This window comes from Balearica regulorum, chromosome Z (genome assembly GCF_011004875.1).
Source record: "Balearica regulorum gibbericeps isolate bBalReg1 chromosome Z, bBalReg1.pri, whole genome shotgun sequence".
NCBI classification, from domain to species: domain Eukaryota; kingdom Metazoa; phylum Chordata; class Aves; order Gruiformes; family Gruidae; genus Balearica; species Balearica regulorum.
In genome coordinates this window covers 16215861-16241183 of record NC_046220.1, presented here as the reverse complement: position 1 = coordinate 16241183, position 25323 = coordinate 16215861, and the positions used below count along the sequence as shown (strand labels likewise).

At 42.1% G+C, this 25323-nt stretch overlaps 1 long non-coding RNA gene across 1 annotated transcript in view; it reads left to right on the top strand.

Annotated features, from left to right (window-relative positions):
* Positions 1-13167: 13167 nt before the first annotated feature.
* LOC142599561 (uncharacterized) overlaps positions 13168-25323 on the top strand; it is a 60665-nt gene continuing 48509 nt past the window's right edge. Inside the window, exon 1 of the long non-coding RNA XR_012833130.1 lies at positions 13168-13268. This is a non-coding gene — a long non-coding RNA (uncharacterized LOC142599561). The remainder of the gene's footprint in view (positions 13269-25323) is intronic.

Genomic DNA, 25323 nt, shown 5'->3' with positions numbered 1-25323 from the left:
CAATATATTAAAGTCTCTTATTATACTTACAAAGATAAAAAACTTTCACTACTGATGCAAGCTTCTAGTGAATCCATCTCAAATAAATGTGTTATTTTGCTGTCACTGCCTCTCTCTGCCATGGCTAAAATAAATCTGAATCCCCATCTCTATGCCTGAAGAGACAGGAACATTTAATTTATAGCAATTTCCTTTTCTTTTTATGGTTTCTACTAAACAGAACATGCTGGGTCTCAACCTGCATTTGCATTTATGCTAAATTACAGGCAGAACAATCAATACAAGTCCCAGTTCATGCTGCCCACAGCTGAACAGCAGCAAAGAAAGCAAACTGCCAAGGAAATCTTTCCCACCCAGCCAGCTTGTTTGTACACAGCAGCATTTAGCCATCTATTTATTCATCACAGTGATGTTAGAGTGCCTCTCAAGTGTTGTGGAGACGAAAAGAGGAGCTTATTGTCAGACACCTTGTGATTCTGCCTTGCAAGGCAGCCCCAGATGGCCTCTTCACAGGGAGGGACAGACAGAGGGGATGTCTGGGCAGGATCTCCTCCCTGAGTGCCTGAATTGATGCAGATAGGACTGCCCTTCAGACAGGAGTGCTCCTAAGGCGGGATCTCCATTGGGGTGGTCGTTGTGGACACTCAGCCCCTAAAGATGACTGATGTCTTCACCTGGGACTTTGGATTCACCCTCTTTCCTCTCTCCTCTGCACCATTCCCCTTCAGACTTTTTTCCCCCTCAGGTATCCTTAAATCCTAGCTCATCCTCCTTCCTCTCCATGGCCCTTTTCCTCATCTGTTTCCCTTACTATTTGTTTACCTCTCTCTTTAATTTTAATTAGTGGCTGCATCTTCACATTTTTCACGTCATCACTTTGCTGGGATGAGGGCAGCCTCACCGGTGGACGCTGATGAGCTCCGGTCAGTGCCTGGAGCTCTTAGATATGGTGCATTGCAATGCTGTGCCTGCACTGGTCTGCAGGAGGTTCAGGTATGCTCAAGTGAACTGTCCTCAAGGGTTTTCAGCAGTGTGAACAAGCTGAAATCAGCATGGCTGTGCTAGGAACACCTTTCTGGTAGAGCCCACAGTTTCCCTGGGCTGGGCTTGCTGCTGGGATATTGTGCAGATAAAGGCAAAACAAAAGCAACAGCAGTCATTAACTGCCCTTGACTCAGGTCTGTGTTTGGTGCCTTGCAATATGTCCTTTCTAGCCATTGGGTTTCAATTTGAAAGCAGAACCTGGCCCTTCTTGCTGCCAGTTTGGGCTTATCTGAAATGCTAACTACCTTTTCACACTGCAAAGTGTTTTAAAGCCTGACAGAAACTTCCCTGGAATAAACTATGGACTTGCTTGTGTCCCTTGGCTTTCTGCTTTGGAAGTGTCTTTGAAGGGAGAGCTGCCCAGCCACATTTGATATCGCTTCCCAGCAGCATGGTGAGGAAACACTATCTAGCATGGGCATTGCCCTCTGCAGTACTGCCTCCCTTGCACGTGCCTAGCTGATCTGCAGGAGAAGTGCATTGGCACAGCCTGGAAACACCAAGCTTCCTGAGCACATGCAGGTCCTCCTACCCGGGAGAGGCTCAGTGTGCCACTTGCTTGAGTTTCAACGCACGCTGTTGCTCAGGGAGTGCCCCATTGCCATTTCCCTGGATTTCCAGGCGCTGGAGGTACAGTTGTGGTCACCATGAGCGCATGTGTTCTGGGTTCTCTCCACCCCACTGGCCACGAGCGGACCGTAGGTGACTGGCTTGAGGAGAGATCTCGGTGCTGGAAGGCTGCTGAGGCCATGAGTGCTGTTGTGACTATTCCTGGCTCCTGAGTGCACCCCCTCAGCCCTCCTGCCCTCCTGCCGAGGTGCTGCCTGTGTGGGTGAGGGCACTGCTGTGTCTCTGTGCAGCCCTTCGAGCACAGCGCAAGGGGGGAGGTGTTCGCTTCTTTCGCCTCTGGACCCGTGCTGAGCTTAAACCAAGCAGAAGAGCATCTCTCTAATCCTGCAGTCAGCAGCTGTATCCTGCAGAGCCGCAGCGACTGCCTGAATTGACAGGATTAATGTGACTCCAGGGGTCTCCCTGCAGCTAATCAGGAGATGCTGGTCCTAATGAATGAAGCACAGTGGAGAGAACTGGTACGCTAAAGGCAGTGAGTGTCCCCTTTATTGTAGTTACAGTGTTAGTGATTAAAACATAACTCAGTGGGATGCAGCTAGCTCACAAGCTAATTCTTCAGCAGGAAACACCGGTCTGTGAAGTGTCGGCTTCAAATACTATGGAAATCACTGCTCAGGACTTTCATATTTTTTCATCAAGGGTCATGCTGTTATTAATGCAGGTGTTGGGGGCTATGGCTCCAGCCCCCATCTGTCTCCCATGCAGCTTCAACTCAGAGCCTATTCCATGGCTTGGAAACAAGAAGGTTCAACAGAAATGAGACATTCAAATAATTTCCCCTCCATAAACTGATGCTTATAATCCTGGCTGTGATTCCCTGTTGTGTTTTCTCTGGTGCAGAGGACTTTGTTCCCTACTGTGATGAAATAAAATGAACCAAACCATTGTCAAAACAATTCAATGCATTCTGTGCCTTTGGGCAGAGGGATCAGCTCTACAGCCTACTTTGCCTTTTAGGTCCTCAAACTGCTAAAGAAACAGGTGCAGGATAAATGATAGCCTGGCTAATATTATTTTGTTAAATTCAAGTGCTGTGTTTATTTTATCACTAACACAACATAGTGTGCAATACAGCTTTCTGTCCTGGCAAGTACCACACCGTAGAAGAATAAATCAAAATCTCTGTGTACCTGTAAGCTAGCATGCAAATGAACTCTTTTATGAATATGCATGAAATAGCATATAAAAGACACACAAAAATTAGCAGCTGTGAAGAATGGGCCCTCAGTCCCTGCTCAGTCACACTGTTAGACCAGAGAAGCTGTTGGTTAAGTTGGTGGTAATCACACTAAGGGTACAGCACAGCTTCCATGTAGGCATCAGCTTGGGGTTCTCCTCTGTTCTAATAATGCAAAGAATTTGTGGGTATGTTTTGGACACATTGTTAGTTCCTCTTCCTATCTGCTTGGGAGGTAGAATCAACTGTCCCTTGTAACACACCTTGACATAGTGTGTTACACTGGCTAACCAGCCAGGGTCCTTGGTCAAAGCTAAAACTATACCAGCTTTACGGTTGCTAAGTTTGGCACTGCGTGCTCCTCTAATAGGAGGGGAGGGAAAATTGGGATGATGTTTTAACTTCTTTTCTTTACCAGCTTGACTACAAACAGTTGACTTCACTGCTAAATCTTTCTTCCTCTGCTATTTTGCAGAAATTTGCTGTGCTGTTTGTCTTTCCTGCTGCCCAGAAAAATAGGAGCCCCTGCAGCAACTGGGGCAGCAGTACTCTGTGAAAAGGAAATCCAGCCACCCGGGAGCTGCTGAAGTGTACATGATGACAAGCAACAGTCACAGGATACATAAGACCAATAAGACTTTCTCTTTTGCATGGAAAGACTTTTTTTAAAAATTTTTTTTTTAATTGTTAACTCCTTACACAGCTCTCTAAGCAGCTAATCTCCCATTTGTCTTATCCCCTAAATACTGGAAGTTCATGAGTGAATAAAAAGTTCACATTTCCATTTTACTTTTGAAAAAGTGGAAAGAATGTGATGGTGAAGAATGTGTTTTCATCAGAGAAGAAAATGTTATTATCCATCCTGTCCTTGGCAAGACCTACTATTCTCCTGTCTTGTATTTCTAGGGTTTCTTTTCCCCATTATCTTTGTTATGCTAATTAAGTCCTAGCTTCTACTTTCTCTCTTTCCCTCTCTCCTATTTAATTAACATGGTGGATGTTGTCTTTTGTCTTATGGTTACATTCAACAAGGCTCCTGTGAAAACTGACATTTTTTGAAAACCTTTTTAATTGAAATGGCATGAATTCAAAGATCGTCAGGCAGTTAGCCATTTTGTCACATGAAAGTTGCTTTGGACACTCTTCCCCCAAAACATACTTAAAAAACCCCACAAACTAGCTTTTTGCTTAGGCAGCAACTCCTGTGCAAAGGAAAACAAAACCAAAAACAAAACAAAAAAAAAAAAAACAAAAAAAGAAAATAAAGATGCTAAAAAATAATTAAATATTTTCTAAATTTTGACAGTTGCACTTAAGATATTGCACTCAAGCCTGGATTCTCTCTAATTTCCAATAAATGTCCTCCCTCTAAGGTAGAGATTAAGCCTTAGATGCAGAGTCTGTCTTTAAAGATTGATGCTGGACTCCTGTCTATGGTGTGTTTCCATATGATGTTTCCATATCTTCTTTTCACCGTGTGATGAAAACCTCCTCCTCAGCATGTGGGGTCTAGATCTTTTGCTCCTGCAGGCCAAAGGAGTTTCCTAACTACTGGGACAAGGGGTCATTGATGTCAGCATCCCCTCCACTCCTGCTGAAGCTGGATCACTCATCCACATGGGAAGCAAACCACAGATTTGGGAGCAGAGCAGGCAAATGACAACAGAGCCTAGTGCAGAGATGTGTGGCTCAGCTAGGAGTAGGTGGACACTGATCATTTGCCCTGCTACTTTATTTTGAAGTTTTGGCTTCTGTGTTTCCTGACCCAGCTCCTTTTCACCAAAATTAAACAATCTATTTCCACAGCTTTGCCTGTTTGTCTGAATCTGGTGTTACGTCCTCAAATGGTCTTACTGATTGTCTTGTATTTTAACTTTTTTCCTGGAGATTTCTACGTGTGCATGTATGGTACACTGCATTGCTGGGGACCTGTGGGGCATGACGTACATGCGAAGCATGGCTGTCACTCCACAGAGTGTGTTAAGATTTGTTATTTAAATCTTCTGGCAAACAAAGGTAAATCTGAGCGAAATGCAATAGGATGTTCAACAGCAGCTTGTAGTAGGTGCTTTGATTTTTTCTCTAGCACTCATAAACAGCTTGAAAACTCATTTAGGCATCTTCCTCTGTATCTATACCTGTTGTACAGTGCTGCTGCAGAGCTTACTACCAAACACAAGAGATGAAATGCTGCAGTGTGTTTCTCTCAACTTATGCTGCTAAAGCAGATGGGATCAGCTGTGAGAGGTGCAGGGCGAACCTCCTCAAACTGAGCTACAGGCCATAGCTACAGTGTTTGATTGATGCTAAAGCATCTGTTTTCAGGTCATGAATTACAGCATTTGCTAAAAGCACCCACAACTGCCCCAGTCTGCATTATTTCCCCTTTCCAGAATTCAGGCAGACTGCTCAGGGTGCAAAGGATCTGCTTTGCAAGGATTTGCAAAGGATCTGATATTTGCACCTTGGGCAATCATTTACACAAACACAAAATTGAATGTGAAACCCTCTCATTATAACTGAGTAGCATTTATAAACCTCCTGGGTCCTGGTGCCAATACCTATGTAACAGAATAACAGAGAGTAATACTAGATCATGGCCTTAGTCCATGCTTCATTATGACAGTCACTCCCATTCTTAAAAAGTGTAGCATCATGAATATCTATACTGATTTTTATCACAGAAAAAGCCATGGTATTTTTCCACTGCAAGGACTCTTTGTTGTTAGTCTAAGATCTGCCCCAGAAATGTTTTTACTGCAGACATGCACATAAGACTTGATTTGATTCACTAATAGTCATGCCAATTATAAAGTAGAAGGCATTTAATTACAGTGCCTGCAGCTTGTGAGGCCTGATTCAAAGCCCACCAAAGTCAAAGGGTGCTTTAAAGCTGAATGAAAGGAGTATGAAGGACACCAAGGAGTCCAAAGTTAGCTGTGACTAGTGAATGTATATACATCTTCCCAAAAAGGAAAAATTCTCTGTAAAACAGTGCTTAAGATTTGGAACTGTGCTTCTAATCATTTCTATTTTATAGGCTTCTCCTTCCTTAATACTGTTTTTCTATTACAATATTTGTTGTTTGATCTGATGCATTAGTACTTTTAATTTGTTCAAAAGCGAGAGTGGGCACAAATATTCAGCAGTGGGTATTGGTAGGTTTATTGCACTTCTGTATTTAAACAAGTTGCTTTTAGCAACTGAAAATTTAATTTCACATGTATTTTAATTGAGTTATGTTGGCTCAGCAATGGAAGACAATGCATATTTACCTTCTGCCTTATTGTAAATTCAGTTTATGTTTTATTCTTTATCCAGGTTAAGGTTTACATTTATCATATTTCAATAATACAATACAATCATATAGCAGATTAAAATGTGTCATAAAACCATTGTGCTTTGCCCTTTTGAACACACAGCCAGGATGTGGGTTAGTGTGTATCAGTGTAACCCCAGTGAAATCAGTGGGGGAAGAGCATTTTATGGAAAACCTCAGAACTGTGAGATGTGATAAGGCTGGACGTGGTTTTTGATTGCCCCCCCGTCTTCTGTAAGCATTTAAACTAGAAGAAAGCAGATGCAGGATTTCTGCAGGATGCTGCTGTTCTGGCTGGGTAGCATGTTTCCTCTTAACTCCTCTTTAGCAGACTGGACCAATAAAAGGTGACATTAAATAGACTAGTTTTCAGAACAAAGCACTGTGATCCCACTCAATTTTCCAAACCTTTCTCTTGGCTTATTGGTAAACAGGATAAACGTGTAAAATGCCACCTTATGGATATGGGAAGCCTTACTTTTGACCTTGGCTGGTGACCTGTAACTAGAAGTAGGTCTGTGCAGAGTTGGGCAGTACAACAGTGGAAAGATTGCTCTTACTCCAGAGATTGGCATGGCTTCCCAAAACGCTACAGTCACTCCCCAGTGAGCAGATTTTGTAATAATGGAACTGATCAGTGTTGCCTTTGCCCACTGAAGGAGACAAGGGAGGAAGAGTCTTCATGGTTTTCCAGGTTAGAGATCTCCATTTTCTCTCCAGGGAGATATGTAGCTTAGGTGTCTAGGCAAGAGGTCTCTGGTGAGCCTCTGACTATGAGCTCCTCAACATTTCTGCAGTACTATCAATGCTCCTGACATTTATTGAATCATGCACTATGTTAAGTTATTGCTGATCAGATGGATGTACAGAATCCATTAAATAATCCAAGTTTCTTTTAAAAATAGTTCTAATTCTTAATGCAACAACAGTAAGGAACCAAGAATGCTGTACCTTGAACATCACCCTCAAGCACCTCCTTCAACTGAAGCACAACTTAACTGAAGTGATTTTGTGTTTTTTACCTGTGCGTAACTAGTATCAGACAAGTTCCTGCTTATTATTTAAGAAGCCTGAACTCTACTGATGGCTCACTCAACAAACTTTCACTCAGGCTCACATAATTAAAGCTTATGCTTTGATTTGTGCAATGCATTTTGCACACTGTTGCAAAAAGCCTGAAAGGCTTTCAAATCTAGTACCTGTTTACCGTGTGAGCTGCCTGTGCTCTCTGACTGAGGAAGGGGAACTTTGAAAATCTGGTGACAATGTCTATAGACCCTCACCGTATCTTTAGCTAGCGTTTTCTTCTGGGAGTGGAAGGAAGTGCTTGATGAAGCTAAAGTTGCTAAATTTCCATTCATAGAGCCTGTCATGTTTGTTTAAGTTATCTGCATTTTCCAAGTGTTCCTGAAGTAGTTCTGATATCTTTCACACCAAAAGCCTGAGTGGTTGTACTGTGAGTCCTGTAACTTCCATCATGTCAGAGATATGATGAATTATCACCTATTACGGAAGAACTGCAGTTAACTCTTTTTTATAGAAAACTAAAGTAAAATTTAGTTTATATCGGGATGTCACACTGTCCTTAATATAGTCTGTTTCATAGGTATTTGGACACTTTGCATATGGTTATCACTGTGGTCCAGTTCCCTGAATGTCAAGGTATATACTTAGCATGAGTGAGGTAACAGCGCCAGCAACTTTCACTTCAAACCACTAACTTAGGGTATTTTTTTCAATGCTGCCAAGGATGAGACAAACTTCAGTGAGTTACAGTAAGTCTGGTATCAATGTTGTGTTTTTCAGAGACGTGCATGTTCCTACAGTGCCTTTTCAGAGGTGGGAGTGTAGAGAAATTGTGCTCTACTTGATTTCAGCAAAAGAGCATCTGTTCGAGGATTGGACCTCACACCATTTTGATAGGTGTCACTGCAGCTGAGACAATCTGGCTGTGGAGGTATCAGGGCTGTGAAATTAGATTCCACCTATTGATTGAGAATGTTCTGAATGCCACCAGCAGCATTAGGATAAATGACTTCTCTAACACTATGAAGAAAGGGGTGTAGCATTGCTCTCAAATATTTAATAGCTATTGGTGTTTTCCAATGTTCGTATCATTGGCTTACAGAACAGATTGTCAAGAAGGAAGAAACATTTAAAAAGAGACATTAGGCTCAGTGTAGTGAACAGCTAACTGAGAACTGCAGAAGTCTTAGACTATAACTTCCCACCTATTATGTGCTACAAGAGAGATATGAAATTATAAAAAGATAAGGCAATATTGCAGTATAGCTTGACTGAGATATTGAAGTGTTCCTCTTCATACAGAATTCGAATGAAATTATAAGGATTAATGCAGCTTCAGCTGTACTTAACCAAATGTCTGACACTGTTTTATAAACCATTCTCAGATTACTTTCTCTGTGAGCCATTCATGTCTGGTGAGCCGTTTTGACTGAAATTAACTTGTGCTTGGGTTTGTAGCAAACATCATAAGAAAGTTTTTTACCTCAGTTTTATGCCAAGATGCTTTTTAAACATACAAGCATTGCACTGTGACCTGGTACATGAGCTGTAAGAGCTAGGCCAGGCTGGAATGTTTTAAGAGAGAAATGGGGTAGTATAAACAACAAAATGGGATAATTGCAAACCAGTGAAATAAGTTCCCTGTAAATGAGAGCTGCATTCAGTCAGGCAAAGCAAGCAATGACATCGTCATACAAAACACTGGTATCCAGTATGAATTGGTGATAGAAAGCCAAATATCTGTATCCTGTTTCCTGAACCAGACTGCTGCAGTGCAGCAATGCAGAAGCATGTCCTTGGTGCAGCAAGCACATGCTTACATCTGTCCTTGTGCAAGACAAGTCCCATGATATTTTTTTCCTGCCAGGTCTTTTAGCTTTCTTGAAATGTTAGGATGAGCATGTAGGAGTGGAGTGTTAGGAAAAGTTGTGTTATTCACACTTGCTTCTCCACAGATCTAAGTTTGCAGTAATCAACAGGAACTTTTTTAAACATACTTTCCGATGTCATCTGTTCATACAAGAAATGACAGACAGACTTAGTCACCAAAAGGAAAAACTGTGAGAAGTGTGAGGAAGCGTGTGCATGCAGACAAGTCAGGCTTACATTGCTGTGTGGCTGGTACCTCTGTGGAGGAAATCTGGAGGTCTGTAGTGGGAGGGGAAGGAGGCCATCATGAATGGCCACTTATTAGCCCCAAAGTCATCAGAAGCAGGAGCTATGAGAGTGAAGAACTAAGCTGGGGCTTACTTCCTCTGCTCACTTTGAAGCATCCTCATGCTAGCTCTGCTTGTCACCAAAACTGGTAGCAAAATGAGGCCTCTAGTGACAGCAAGGATGAGAAATAAAAAGGTATTGCTGCCTGAGAGCCTTATTTGAGGGCTCAGGAAATGTGTTTTTCACAACACTAGAAAAGAAAAACTTCTGCACTAAAAATAGTTAACCAGAAAGAAAAGCCCTGTAGTAGTTTACATGTGTAGTAAGAAATCATATACGTCAGTCTGGTATCACTGCATCATGCCTGGGTAGCACAACCGTATATTCAGTGAGTTTAGGGGTTCTTTCTCTGCTCCTTCGCTGCTCCCCGCTGCAGAGCACATGCGCACCATGTTTAGCCGTACTGCTCATCTTGGCACCAGGCAGAGGAACCCAGATGCTGCTGTTGCTGCTGCTGCCCTAAACGAGTGAAGCAGTGGCTGGTTCATCAACACAGTGGCATTTCCTTTGAAAATTTCCAAATTTAGGTTCCGTTGCAATTTTTGGAAGGTACTGTTTGCTAAGGCATTGAACTCTGGAAGGAAAAAGAAAACTTTTCCTCCATGCAGCCCACTGCCAGCTGGGCTCTTTTGGAAAGCTGCCTTGATACCTTTTATGGAGGGTGTGAAAATTTGGCTCTATTCCCTCTGTCATCAGTGCAGAAAGAGGATTTCTCTCACATGCTTGGTTATTACACAGACCGTTCATAAATGATGCACTGATTCAGATGTTCTGGGTCAGGCAGCAGGGGAAATTGTTCTTTTTAGCTGGGCGCAGCTCCCTTCTGCCTCCTCTGAACCAGAAGAGCTGCAGTGACGACACCCCTTATTTCATTCTTGCTGGCTTAAAGCTGAAGGGTTAAGCTGCTCTAAATGCAGATTGAGCCACACAACCTAAAGACAGCTTCATGTGTTCTGGGTGAATGTGTATCGATGAGAGCTGTTTGCTCAGGGAAAGCACTCACAGGTTTCAGCCTATGGACTCCCCTTCAGATAGACTGGAATGGGAATTTGCATGAGTAGAAACAGCTGGATCAAGCTCTCTGGAAGTAATTAACACACAGGAGAGACAGTTGTGCTTGCACTTTATCAAGCCTCTTGCTAAGATTATGTACTCCAGATAATTAATCATTACATTTCCCTATACACATAATTACATCCACTTTCTTGCTCTCCCACCTCCACACATATAAACAATTCATATGCATGTATTTACAGAGTAATTACAGAGTGTGTATGCTGTGATTAAAGGCAATATAAACTGTGTTACCCTAATTACAAGGGAAAAAAACTACAACAAAAACCAAATACCCCAAACAAATGAAAGCACAAGCAGGAAACCTAGTAACTTCTTTAACTGGATCCAAACCCTTTCTTTTTCAGAATATTAAAAAGAAGAAAAGAAACTCAAATAGTCTATGCTATGTGCCTGGCACAAAAACTGAGAGTGCCAGCCAGCCCAGCAGGTCCCTTGGTTGTAAATTATTTAATATATGGGACATAAATCAGAAAGCAATGTTACTTAAGACAAGATGAAAGAAATGCTGCATCTCAAAGTTAGAGCACGTTCTGTACTGTTTGTGCTCAGTTCTCTCCTACCAGATAAGAGAAACTCCTGTAGACGTAGCTTCAGTGGAAAATACCTGCATCCCATATGAGGTGAATGAGGGCATGTCTGCCTTTAAAACTCCTTGCTGGCTTTGTTTACACGAGGTGATCTGGTCCAGCTCTTACACAAGCAGCAGCACTGTTCCCTCCTCCTTAAGCCTCACATCACCCCCTGATGTTTTGACATATGAGCTATGTGTTTTCTATGGCAGACTGCTCTGGTACTTTCCTTCGGAGATTTTTGGCTCAATGCACTCCAGACTACTGGCAAATGAAGTAATTCTGCAGGATGGGGGGAGTAGGATCAAATGGAGTTGTTCTGTATTTTCTTCTTGTGATTCATCTTTCTGTCTGGGCTTCATGAGGCAGGATAGTAAGAATAGCCAACAAGGAGAAGGAAGGTGATATTGAAAGGACATATTTTCTAGGTTTGTTTCGTCTGGCACCAAATTGTTTAGCATGTTGCCACTTCAGTTTTGCCAGCTAAAAGTGAGCGGTGAGACCACACTTGCAACTTTTGGCTGACAAACACTGCTAAGAGATGATACTCATCTTTAGATGTCAGAGTGGCCATAGACTGATGGTAGTTTTTATTCATTACTGGGGCAACTGAGAGGGCCTGTACCTGTCCTATGTACCCCAGTGTTGTCCATGGAGTTCAGCAGAAAGGGCTGTTAACCTTCATATCTGCAATACCAGGCAAGCTGCTGTAAGGTCTGCCAGAAGAGGTCCTTGACACCAGCTTCAGGAGCAGGTCGACCTGCTTTCTGCCACAAGTGGATCTCCAGGATCCATCATCTCTGTGGATGTCAATGGTATTGTCCTCTGCTGTTTGTACTGTGACACCATGCTTATTGTACTGGGCAGTCTCTGGACATGTCTTTGTAGAAGTGGAAGTATGGTCTTGTGCTTTGAAATGCTTCCTGTGCTAATGTCTGGGATGAATTTAGTGTGCTTAATGGAAATCTTACTGTTGAGAAAAGAAATCAAGTAGATGTGGGAGATGGCAGGGGAGGAACAGAAGTACAAAATCCTAGGGACACTGAGGAAAAAGTATGGCATGGCAGAGGATTGGCAGGGAAGAAAGGAAGGATACCAGAGAAAGGGCAGGAATTAAAATAAACAGAGATATGCTGGTGGCACAGGAGTAGGGGTTGTCTAGAGCTGTTATAATGTACTTACTGGTAGAGACTAGCAAGAAACTCAGAGTCCCAGCATCATCCCTGTAGAGCCAAACAAGATGGAGCTAAACATCCTGATGTCCTGTACCAGTTGGCTGATGTGGATGGCAGAGCCTGCTACAGATACCCTCATATTATACCAACATGAGACCACGCAATGGCTCTCTGGACCCTCACCTTACTTGTGACACTGCTGGGGGCCTTTGTACAAGCCCAGTGTATGACCATGAGATTAAATCCTACATTTCGCTGTTCCCATAATAGTTTGGGGCTGGTGTCAGGAAGTTAGGGCTGATCATCTGACCTTATTCTGGCATTTACTTTGTTTCTGCAGCCTTCCAACTTAGTTTAACGTAGGCTTTACAACACAATTTCCTTGCCTTTTAAGAAGACAAAATGATCATCTCCCTGGTCACCTGAAATTAGAGTCTGGCTCGACCTTCCTGCACACCATGCAGCTTTGGATCACCTCAGTGCCAACCCTAACCTTTCAGTGTCTGGCCTGAGTAAAAGTGTCTTATTAATTAATACAGAAGCTGTGAAATGGGATCGGTGCCAGGTGGCTTGAAATTCTGCAGCCTGTGAGGTGAAATGCTGCGTTGTGTAAGGCTGAACATGTTGATGCTGTTTGGCCCAGTGAAAGAAAGAAAAGGTGGCAGTATCCAATTTAAACTATGCCTGGGATGGAAACTGTGTCCTATTTGAGCTAGAGAGGTGATTTAAGCCAGTACTGTGTCATTACCTGAAGTGCAATTTAGCCAGGAAACAAACCTGCACTTACAAAAAGCTCTTGAGGATCTTTAATTATCACAGAAGGTCAGGACCTCAGTTTTAAATCTCATCAGGAAAGCATTTGCCCTCTGACATCACACTGAGTCACGGGCTCAGTAAAGAGCTTGGAGGAAAGAGAAAGTGTGTGATATGTCAAATGACAGGACCTCTTCTTACAGAGATCCTCAGTCCAAAGGGAGATTGGGACCATTCACAATTAGTAGTCTGCATTACTTGAAAGCAAATTCACTGGTCAGGTGGGGTTGCTCATAGCGTTTGTAACGATTTTGAAGTGTTTGTTAATTGCTTATTTGTTCATCAAGATAATACATATTGGACACTGTGCATGTTGTTTTCTATATCTTTCCTTTGCCAAGTACGGATTTATTTACAGTGCAGATTTTTATTCAAAAAATGTTATAAAGCTCTTTGCATTCCTCAGTGCATAGGGACAGTTGCCTGTGCTTGCATACCAATAACTTGTATAAGAAGTTTGTAATGAGTAAATTACAAAGGAAGCAAGGTCACCTTCAAGCTTGCCACAATATCAGGAGTGAATGTCATGCAGAATTCATGTTGCAGGGTCTTTGCTGAGGTGGCATGATCTTTTGCCAAATGAGTTAAAGTGTGGCAAAGTCCCGGGCTGCTTAGATCAAATGCAGCATGAGTCTTGCTGGGGGAGTAGAGCAGGCTCAAGATTCGATACACAAAGAGAGCAAGGGCCCCAGGTGTCAGCCGGGACAGATAGATAACTTGTGCTTGCAGTTATCCTCATGGTCTAGATTACACATGCATTTCACACAACTGCATACACTAACCAGGAATTATGTCAGCTGCAGACAAAGCAATTAAGCTAATTTTCTCACTGCATATGGCATGTCAGCAGCTGGCAAACTATTTGCAGGAGGGCTCCTAAAAGTGCTAACATTAGCCAAATTATTGTCATGGATAATCAGAGATCAGTTTTCTCACATTGCTAGTGAAATGCACAGCTCAGTTAGGCTTTGAGACAGGGAATTTCATTGCAGCAAGAAACCCTTTTCTTCTTATAAGGATACTGCGATAAAATAGTTTTCCTCTGATTGGTGAAGGACTTCCTTCCCAGTGTTAAATCTGGTATCTGGAAATAATAGCTAGGATTTATTTCACCATTAGCAGATATCTAATCCCCTCCTTTCTTCTGTGAAATACAATTTGCTCACTGTTTTGTCACCTGAGCTGTATCACTAATGTCTTGAATGAAAGATGCTGCCCTGTTGCACTACCGGCCAAAAAGTTCATGACACTTATATGTCTGATGCCAGCAGACTACAGGCAAAAATATCCCTTTCTTTCTTTTTCCTCTGATGTTTTCAGTGCACAGGGATCAGATCCCATATGACAAACAGTGCTTCACTCACCCTGATTAAAGCAAAGCAGAGAGAAAGGGAAAGGACCATGGTGAAAAATGTGGGTGTGAGGCACAGCTGCTCTGTATGTGTTGCATGTGTTGTGCTGTTATGTTTGAAAGGTATTGCTGTGGAAAAGAGAAGGTTTGTGGTTTTAGTAACATACACAAGTCTTGGTCAATTAATTCTGAATGTGCTTGTGGTGAGCAGACACCTTAACTGGTAGCAACTGAGGTGCAAACGTTACACTCTGGGGAAAAAGCAATTGAAGTCTTTTGCAAGGTTTGTATGAGACATCAGAAGCTTTCAAAGAGCCTCCTGTGAGCAAATGCCTATGGTTTGTTTTAGCGTTACTCTTCCAGGGGCTGCTGGAGGCAAAGTGGTGGCGGGCAGGAGGAGGGAGGACTGGTGCGGAGCACAGCGGGGAGGGTGGTGAGCAGTAATGAGTCACAGGAGCAAGGAGCAGAGAGAGGGCTTCAACCTACTTCCAGAAATGCTTTTTGGGGTTTCTGTTCATTTTAGGCCTTCCTTCTTAGGCTTGCAAATGTAACGTCCCGCACTGCGACCATGACTCGGTCCAAGTAGCAAACAGTTCTCACCTGGTGCTGGGTCTTTATTAGTAATGAAAATTACAGACCTGGGCACTCAACATGCAGAATAAGCAGGCTGAGCTCCTCAGTAGCAGTTTGACAGCATAACATTTCATACGCTTCAGATGATGACTTGCCACCTCCCATCCAGTGTTGTCTGACATTCACACATCTGGGCTCTCGTTAGACGATGGGGCAATGTACGATGAGGCACGCTGTGAGCCCCAGCCAGGGAAGGTGCATGGTGCAGAGGCTGCCCATAGGAGAAGGCTGCGTAAGTTACTCCTTTAAAGCCAGGCAGGGAGAGATCATAAAACACAAGCTCAGAAAAGTTAAGGTTTAAGGTTGTGCCTGTGAGGGCAAGATAACATTGATAGAATAGGATTTTCACATTGTTTCAAAGGATTTATGCAGGAATTTACACACTAGGCCAAGCTGATCTCCATTGTAGTGCCATTGATCTCAGTGCCGCTGTTATATGATAATGGTTGCTTGGGGTCCTTGAAATGGATTTGGGGAGGAAGATAAAAATGCCACCAGATCCAGCAAGTATACCTTCAGCTGCAACGCTGTATTTGAAAAGGCCTGTTTGTCATGCCAGCCTTAGTTCTCTCATGACTCTTTTGATCTTCAAAGGACTTTACAGGTGTTGATTAATCTCAGAGAGGACCCATAAGGTAGATGCAGTGAGTAAGTATCACCTCCGCTTCAGAGGCTGGGAAATAGAAACAAAGGAGTTTTGGCCACACAAGAAGCTGAACTGGCCACCGTGAGAGCCTGGCTATCCACCCTGGCCTCAGACCTCTCAATCATGCCTCTGTCAAATAAATAAAGCATTGTCTTACATTCTGCTCCTCGTTCCCCTAGCTGAATTAATGGCTGACCCTGTCAGACACTGAACTTGATATCAATCTATTTTTAATAGAAGAAACCCTGGTTGGAGTTAGGCCAGAGTAACTGGCTAAAGTTATCTGAACCAGATTGCATCGTTCCTTCTCTAGTTACCAGGAGGAGAGGTGTGGGAGAGCACATATGCAATCAAACAGAAACTGATGGGGTTTATTTGGATTGCCATTTAAAATCATCACCTGCCAGCACTTTCTTTGCTGGATATAAAATACAACAGGCTGTGCAAAGGTGTGAAATATGCACAGAATGATCTATCTCTACTGAACTGTGCAAGCAGTTATGTTGTGATAGGTAATGAGAAACACACTGAAGTCCATGTGGGATCTGGTAAAGAACCAGAGAAAAAAATTGCAGGTAGTTGGCTATTGCTGAGAAGCAGTTTTGCAATGACCTAAACTGAGTCAAATTCTTTTATGTGGATGAAGTTAGGGGGAAGGGAAAAAATAAAAGGAAAAGTAATAGAAAAGTCAGTGTTCAGGCTTACCATTTCAGCAGAGTTGCTGACTTTGAAACATAGCTGGATTTTATTTAAAAGAGGAAAAAATTCAGTCAAAATGCATCATCTATGGAGAACTGCTACATAGCTGTTAGCCTTCCTGGTAAAAGTAGAGGGTCACTGAACCTTGAAAGTTTCAGTGCTACAGAACGACAACAGGAGGATGCCAAGGGGTATCTTCCAAGCAGAACTTTTAGCTGGTAACACACGTCTAAGTTTTGCCAAAGAAAGTAAGTTACTGCTCCTGCCCCAGAGAATGGCAGTTCTAGAGTAGGTGGTGCTTAAAAATGGTGTTGCTGAAACTGAGGCAACCTACAAATATTTGTAATTTCATCCTGCATCTAAATTAATGCTCAGAGACAGCCAGTGCAAATCTTTCCCTTGACTTCCCTTTTCAAGACTCAGATGATAGTTTTCATTTGGTGAGACTGAGTCATCTTCTGCAGCCTGCATACTACATTGAGATTGTCATGTGCCTTTTGAGGGTCCAAGCTAATGATGGCATTGCAAAATTTCTTAAAATTAATTTTAAGGAAACATTTACATTTTAAAATAATCGGAGTAAATTCTGAGTGGTCTGATAATGGTGGAGAGATATCTTTTAAAAAGGGTGATTAAAAGCAATGTTTCTCTATAATCCCTGCAAAACTTTGAAGTCAGAAGTAGTAGAAACCTAGATATAAGTAATCCTATAAGTGTCTTCAGGTTTTATAACCCACAGTAGTCTGTAAGGTTTTGACCATATCTACAGAAACTGAATAAATTTATTGGCAGGATATTGTACAGCTAAACGTATTTAAAAGTTGGCAGCGTAATACATTCATTCATTCAGATATGGTGATGAGATCTGTGGATTTAATAATCACATTCCAAGCAATCACAATTATGAAAGTTATGCTCAGAGATAATCATGTGAGGCAGAAATAATTCCCTGTTGTTAACTGAATTTCAACTGGCTCTGTATCATTGAAGTTGAAAAATATTAATTAAATGCCTTTCCCTAACATTAATTTCTCAGAATAATTTTTCCTTTCTCTCCCCCTTTTCTGTTCTTTTTGGAAAGTACTAAATGAAATGTGTTAATAAATGCAAAAATAGGAGTTTTATTAAGGGTATTAGGGATGGAAAGTATAGTTGAATGCAGTACTAGAGCAACACCAATGACAAACTATAATCTCAGTATAAAGAGGTCCATTTGTTTTGGAAAGAATGATGGGGGGGGGGGGGGGGGGGAAGCCCTTTCCTTCAGGGAAAAACTCTTAATAACGTTACGAAAGGGAAGGAATTACTCAGCTGCTTAAAAAAGATTATGAGGATATCTTGGTAAACCTGAATTAAAGGTAGCTTTTCTTTCAGTGCCCATCCTCCTGTTTCACAACATAGAGAAAGACATATGTGGATCTTCAAAAACAGCAATGGGCATTTGAATCAGATCACACACATCAGCTTTCTTCAAGGGTCTGGTGAGTTAAAGGGTCACTATGAAGTAAATATTGTCTCTCATTTTTTTGCAGAGCTGATGTTTGATTTGTCCATGCTCTCACAAAGAGCTAGTGCCAAAGTCAGTTCACTGTAACCATTTGAAGGCAATTCAGAAAGTATAAACCTGCAGCATTTTAAAAAAACCTTTCAGTGTGATTGAGCAGCTTTTGATATTCCACCCCTCTTCAGGGCAGTGCCACTCACATAGAATCATAGGATCATAGAATGGTTTGCCATGGGCAGGGACACCCTCCACTAGACAAGGTTGCCCAAAGCCACATCCAGCCTGGCCTTAAACACTTCCAGGGATGGGGCATCCACAACCTCTCTGGGCAACTTGTTCCAGTGCCTCACTACCTGCATACTTCAGCTGATATTCTGTGAATTACTAGTGCAGAAATTTCAGTGGGGGAGATGTTAGTGAACAACTACACCAGGGGTGCAGAGAGGCAGGGATGGATGAAGAAGCCCTGTATCTCCTGGAGCGCACAAAAGCTCCTCTGAAGAACCTCTTCTGAATGTGCCACCTCCTCACAATGTTTCTCATTTCTCATTCTCTGCTATCCATCTTACTAAGCAAATCTGCTTCCATGCTTCCAGAAAAGATGCTAGGACAGAAAAAAACTCTAACTCAAACTCCCCAGCCATCACATCCAACAGAAATCCCATGTTAGTATAGAAACCTCTCTCTTTCTCAGAAGTGCATTTTGTTCTTCCTGCTGGGACTCATTTCAGAATCTAACACAAGTTTAAAGAAAAGAAGAAGTGGGAAAAATACCTTTTTCTCTCTTTCATCTTAGCAACATACTGCAACAATTTTAATCCAAACTGCCTCAGTTTTGAAAGGATCTTTTTCTCCATGTTCCTTCTCCAACACCTGATCTTTGGTCCCAGATGGAAATTGATTCTGTGCTCAGTACTTGGTTGCTAAGTGACCCATGCAAAATCTCTGCACTGATTTTCCATCTCTTGTACATTTGACCTGCTAACAAGAGAGCCAGGTGGTTAGAAGATGGATTTCATTAATATGCAGGATTTTTCTAAAAGCATAAGAAATTTTTCTGTACTTCTTTCAGGACTGGGAAGGAAATAATTTACATGTCCGTATCGCTGACTACTGGACAAAGAATGCAGGAGAGTGGGATCTTAGCTGTAAAACAGGGCTTCTATGTGACAAAGAGAAGCAGAACCAAAATACTGACTCAGGAACCTTTTTGTCGTCCTCACCTCCAGAAGTCTAACTCAATTTCAGTGGAAAGACAACATCATAAAACTGGGAGGACAGTCAAAGCCTTACTTTCTCTTTCTAGAGGGACAGCTGATTGATAAATGGTTACTGAATTTGCCTATGTGTCCCTTGATTTTTAAAAAAGCCTTGCACCAGGGATAGCTACTGAGGCAGGGGAGATAAATCAGTTTAAATAATGAGTTAATTAATTGATTTGAGGCAAAAAGAGCAGGTGATGAAATCAACTGATAGTGTATAATCTGGTATTTTTCTTTAGAGTGGCTTTGACCTGTCACTTTCTTTCCTGTTCAAGATCTTCATCTGAGGGGGAATAGTAGCTGACGTGCTGTAGATGAGGATTAAATTAGTATTGGCATAAATTGGGCAGAAGCCCTGCTGCCTGAACATAAGAGGCTTCCTATTGGCCCCAGTGGGAGCTAGCATCAAACTCTTGTGAAGTTTGAGAAGTGTCATAACATGAGACTCAAGAACAAATGGGAGGGAGTGCTGTTTTGTGGCAGGTGGTAATCCCACACCTACAGACTAGTGGGGTTTTGCCTCTGTCTCCTGAGCTGACTTTGCTCCTCAATTGTAGTAAATGCTTGCAGTGTTTGTTGAACAGGCTGGCTTTTCTCACCAAATAACTCCAAGAAATTCAACAAAGGGGCCACAGGTCTTCCCCCTGATCAGGCAGTGGGTGCTGGTGAGGAATGGAAGCCCACCTCTCCTGGGGTCCCTGCATTCACCTCTCTGCAGGAGGTGACTTTTCCCCCAGCTCTGATGGCTCTGCCACTTGCAGAGACCCTCCCAGCTCTTGCAGTTCAGTGGAAGAGAGTTATCAAGTGTAAACAGTAGATCTTTGCTCATTTTCTTTAAAATAGAAAGTGCTCACACAATACCTCAGATGGCAGACTCCCAGAAGGCAGTGGCACAGAGCAGGGGTGGCACAAGGGGTGGCGCAAATGACACAGGAGGGGCAGCAACCTATAGGCACACTTGTAGCCAGGAGATGATGTGTGTTCACAGCCTCAAATCATGCTGAACAGCCATGCCTTTGTCAAGCCAGCTGTAAGCAATGCTATGCTCCAGTAGGACCTGAGGATTAAAGGATCATCTGCAATGCAGATCAGATTGTCTTTCAAGGAACAGAAGAAGTCATAAAGTAGGAGTAGATGCAAGGTCTGGTGGTCAAGAGGACTCTTCTGTGGTCTGGATATGAGAAACAGAGCTGTCACCTGAGTTTATTCGCTAAGCAGATTTATCATTACTATTTTCCCCTCTATTTTATTAAAAAAAGCAATGAAGCAAAACACTGCCAAAATGCATTGTATTACCAGAACATTGTCACAGCATTGCCTTATAATGGGAATCGACATCTGAGCCAAAGCACTATGCTTTTCTTCAATAATATATTGCCATCAGTACTTCTCCCTGCAGAGAAGCTGCATCTTCATGATCCCGTGACAAAAGAGTGAGTCTGGCACAGAGACAGTGTCATCCTCTCTCTGAATCACACAGACCCTTTTAACAAACAGACAAAAAAAGCTGGATTACTTTGTTTTTGTTCTTTTTAGATGTGGGGCACAGCTGTGTAGATTGTAGGCAACAACTGCCTGCTCTGATGTAGCATCCTGCACAGCAAGAAAACTAAACATTGTCACTTCTCTCCTTCATTATGAGCATCGGCTTGTGCATTGGGAGTGCCAATGTACATCTGTCTGGTCGTGAAACACCCACTGGATCACAACACTGATCTGACACTCGCACTGCTGAAGGGTTTGGACTAGCAATTTACAGTTGATGTCTTTCACTACTGAATCCCTGGGCACTGCACACCTTTAAATTAAGTCACATGGCTCAAGATCTCCCCAAAATGAGCATGAGCCCTGGAGGCGGGGGGTAACTTTTCAGTTTCAAAGTTTTATTGTCACTATGGCTTTGATGCTGTGATCTGACAGAGCCTGAAGACCCCAACTGCTTGATGATGACTGTAGATTATGATGAGTCAGTTAATATCTAACAGCCTTTGTGGAGCAGGTGTTTTAGTACTGATGTCTGTCTGAGGATGGGAGAGAGGATGGAGAATGAGACAGTGTTTTGGGGTGGCAGGCCTAGAATCCATTCAGTTCCCAGAAGAAGCCTACAGGTGAATTTGGCAGTCAACAGTTTAAAAAGAAGATGCTTTTATGTCAAAGAGCTGTTCCGAGGAAGCAAAATAAGGTTGTGGGGGTTTTTTTCCTTCTTTTTTTTTTCTCCTGTGCTTTAAACCTGCAAATTTTCCACAGGTGTTTCAGGTTACACAAGATCCAGTGAAAGTGTAATCTTGATCCTTATTAGAAACAGAAAGGACCAAACTGTGACAACAGCCCTATTCTCAAAGGGGGAAATCTTTTTTTCATGCTTCTCCCACCAAGACTTTGCCAAAATTTCCAGACAAATATGAAGACAGAATTTCTAATATCAGCCTAGTTGTGTTTTCTTGCATGTCAATTCTAGTTTTCATTTAAATTGTAACATTTTTGATTGGGATATCTGACACTTCCTTATAAGCATCAACAAATTTTATTCATAACTTGCATATTATATGCTTTTAAATAGACTTTTACTTATCCGGCCTACTTTTTAGCATTACTCTGCTGTAAAGCTTGGTTCAACAAAAAGCCTGATAGCAACACAGAAATATTGTGAGGAGAATATAGATGTTCTTATGTTAACTTAGGCTTGAGTGAAAAGCCTACAGCCTACAGGAGATTCTGCACAAATTTCATTTTTAAGTTCACTTTGGAACATTTGAGAAATTTGAGCAAGCTTTGCAATTCTCTTGCATTCATCCAAACTTCATCTGAGCCGTAGCTTATAGTCTAAAAACAAAAGGAAAAAAATTGATCTGAATCATTAGAAAATTAGATTATATTCAAGTCTCCATCATAAGAACCAATATCCCAAAGTATTAATGACCTATTTTCCAAAGAAATCAGTGGAAGTGAAGTACCTACATTCCACTGAGATTCTGGGTATTAGATTTTGTCTTCCAGTGTCTTATTGTGGTATTTATACAGGTGTGGAACATCAGAGAAATAAGCTGATATTCTACTAATTTTCATGCAGCATGAACAACAACAACAACAAAAGAAAAATGTATTCTTGAACCATCTATTTACAGGCCTCCCAAGTCAAGGGTTGGAAACCAATGACAAAAGTATATATGTCAAGTACAAAACAAGTTCAGCTCCTGGCAAAGTGCATGAGATATTTCAACTTTGAGTTGATATTTCAAACAAACAAATAAATAAATATAATAAAACCCACACAACATTTGCTGATTCCCTCCTCTCTCCTCCTTTTCAGATTCAGGCTATTTAACAAAGTGCTTGTTATAATTAAATGAATATTACATATATATATGTATATATATAAAAATCATTGTTGTGTTCTCTCTCAGGCTTGTTTGCATAATTTTCTCTGCAGGCTGAACGTGTGGTGGTCACAGGAGGCAGCTGAAAGGCAGCTGGGTTGAATGCCCAGCTTGAACACGTGTTTGGTCTAGCTGAAGGACGGCTGTGTGCCAGCACATGCCTCCTTGGTCGTGCTCCCCTGTGGTGCTGTTGGGTATGAGTTGAGAGCACCCCACAGCACACCAGGGACTGGGAGCAGCTGTAACACCTCTCTCCTGTTCTAGCAGCAGGAAAGAGCCTTGAAATGGGAACAGTTATCCTCCCTACAGCTCTGCTCCATTCCCAAAGCAGGCTCCAGAGGTACTTTTTACTAGAAAAGTAAAATGACCCCAGCAGTGAGCAGGGGAAGAAGAGTCACCGGATGAAAAGCTGCCTATACCTATGCTCCTTTGCATGGGAGTGTCAGCCTGGAAAGGTTCAACAAAAGCCCTTTACTGCTCTTGGGCGTTTACTTGGCAGGAGGCTGTGGAGGATGTTAAGCAATCACTGCTGTGCATATATGCAATGTAAATGCAGAGTATTCAGAGCACTGCTTGTGATGCCAGATGTTCACAGCTCTTCTCTTTACTTTTCAGTAAGGGGTTCCCATGCTGTACAACTGTTTATGGGCTTTGCTCACTTGGTGTTTGGGGGTCCCTGCTGTGCCTTACTTCTGCTAAAGCATCAGGATAACAGAAGTGTCTTGAGTCCAGTAAGTACCTCCCCAGTGCTTATACAGAAAGAAGAAAAGGTAAAAAAAAAAAAAAAGTCTCTCCAAATCAAAAAACTTTTGTGACTGAAGAATCTGAGGTTCTGTGGAATTAAAAAGACTTATTTTATGAAAGAGGGGAAAAAAACTGTAGAAAATAGGTGGCACTAACTGTAAGTGCTAAGAATGGTGAGCTTAACTCTCTTCAAGTTTCCCCCTTGCCTATGATTTCTCTGTGTAGAGCAGTGTGGATGTTTTGTTCAGCCTGGAGAAAAGGCGGCTCCGGGGAGACCTAATTGCGGCCTTCCGGTACCTGCAGGGGCCTACAGGAAAGCTGGAGAGGGACTGTTTATCAGGGAGTGTAGTGACAGGACAAGGGGGAATGGGTTTAAGCTGAAGGAGGGTCGATTTAGATTAGATGTTAGGAAGAAATTCTTTACTGTGAAGGTGGTGAGGCACTGGAACAGGTTGCCCAGAGAGGTTGTGGATGCCCCCTCCCTGGAAGTGTTCAGGGCCAGGTTGGATGGGGCTTTGGGCAACGTGGTCTGGTGGAGGGTGTCCCTGCCCATGGCAGGGGGGTTGGAACTAGACGATCTTTAAGGTCCCTTCCAACCCTAACCATTCTATGATTCTATGATTCTATAATTTCTGTACTCACAGGACATAGGTGGGGGCAGCCTTCCACCCACCGCACTGATTCTGCTGCGTCGTGGACCTCTTCTCTTCAGACCTTGAGAAGTCCTAAAAGGGGGGTGGACTGGGGAAGCTGAAGTTGTTTCTGTAGGAGAGAAACCATGGTGAACAAGCAGCTTTACTATTGTGTTTTACTGAGTGTCAGATTTGTGTCAGCTTCAAAAGCAGTTTCTGCTGGAAAGGACTGTCCTGCTGGTGAGAAATACAGTGGGAGGGTGTGGGTGTGAGTGATTTGTGCTGCATTTATAATTAGTCTTTTAGCTTAACAAACTTTCCAGTGTTAATTAAGCCTGTGCATCTGTTTGTGTGACAGGAAGCGACAGCCATTCCCACTTCATGCAGGGGGCAAGCATCGTGCGGAGGTAAAGGCATACAGTCATGAAACTACTGAAGCAAATGGTTTAGTTTTCAAGGGTACCATTGCCATCAATTGTGTGAAAGCCAGACTCTTCTTCATTGTATTATTTATTTACACACACAAACACACACACATATATTTATATATATATAAAGTTATAATTTTACACATATATGTATAGTTCCTGACAGCTTTGAAAACATTCTGGGATATGAAAGACAAGCCTGGTACAATGTGGCTTGCATTATGTGTTGTGTCTTCTTATGGGACACAACATCAGGGATAGGTAGATTACACATATGAGGCCAGGCCAAAGCTAAGGCTAAGCTGCTGATCCTTATTTAGCAATTCTCTAGCTTCCACAAATTATTTATTTAGTAACTACAACATTTTATCAACATTATTAATTTTAGATAGGTTTGTACAGTCTTATGGAAATGTTTTTATATGAGAATATTTTGTTATTTCTACATCTTGGGTATTTAATAGAGTAAAGAAATTCTGTTCTTAGTAAATAAATGTGTATCTGGGCAATTCAGAGCAGTTTTAGATTGTCAGAGGTGTCTTAAGTAGAATAAAAACCCTAGGATATAATGCAGTTGGGAGTGTCCCAGCTGTGTACTATAAAAATGTGCAGAATTCAAATCACTAACTTTTACGAAAACTCCAGGGATCATTATCACTTATACCATTGTAAGGCAGGATTAACTCTGTTGCAGCCAATCAAATCTCATCAACATAAAATGGATGTGTTGGGCTGATAACTTTTACACATACAAAGAACAAAACTTGGTTTGCTATGACATTGTCATTACTTAGCTTCATCTCAGCTCAGAATGCTCATTTTGATGAAGGCAAGAACTGATATTTTTCATGCTCTGTAAACAAATAACTTTACTGAGTGTGTACACAGATATGAGAGATGTTACTGCAGTTACATATTGTACTTCTATGATCCTTCTATTCCTGGTCAAGAATAACATTTATTATAGTGGTGCCTGCAACAGGTCTCAACCCTCTTGTGT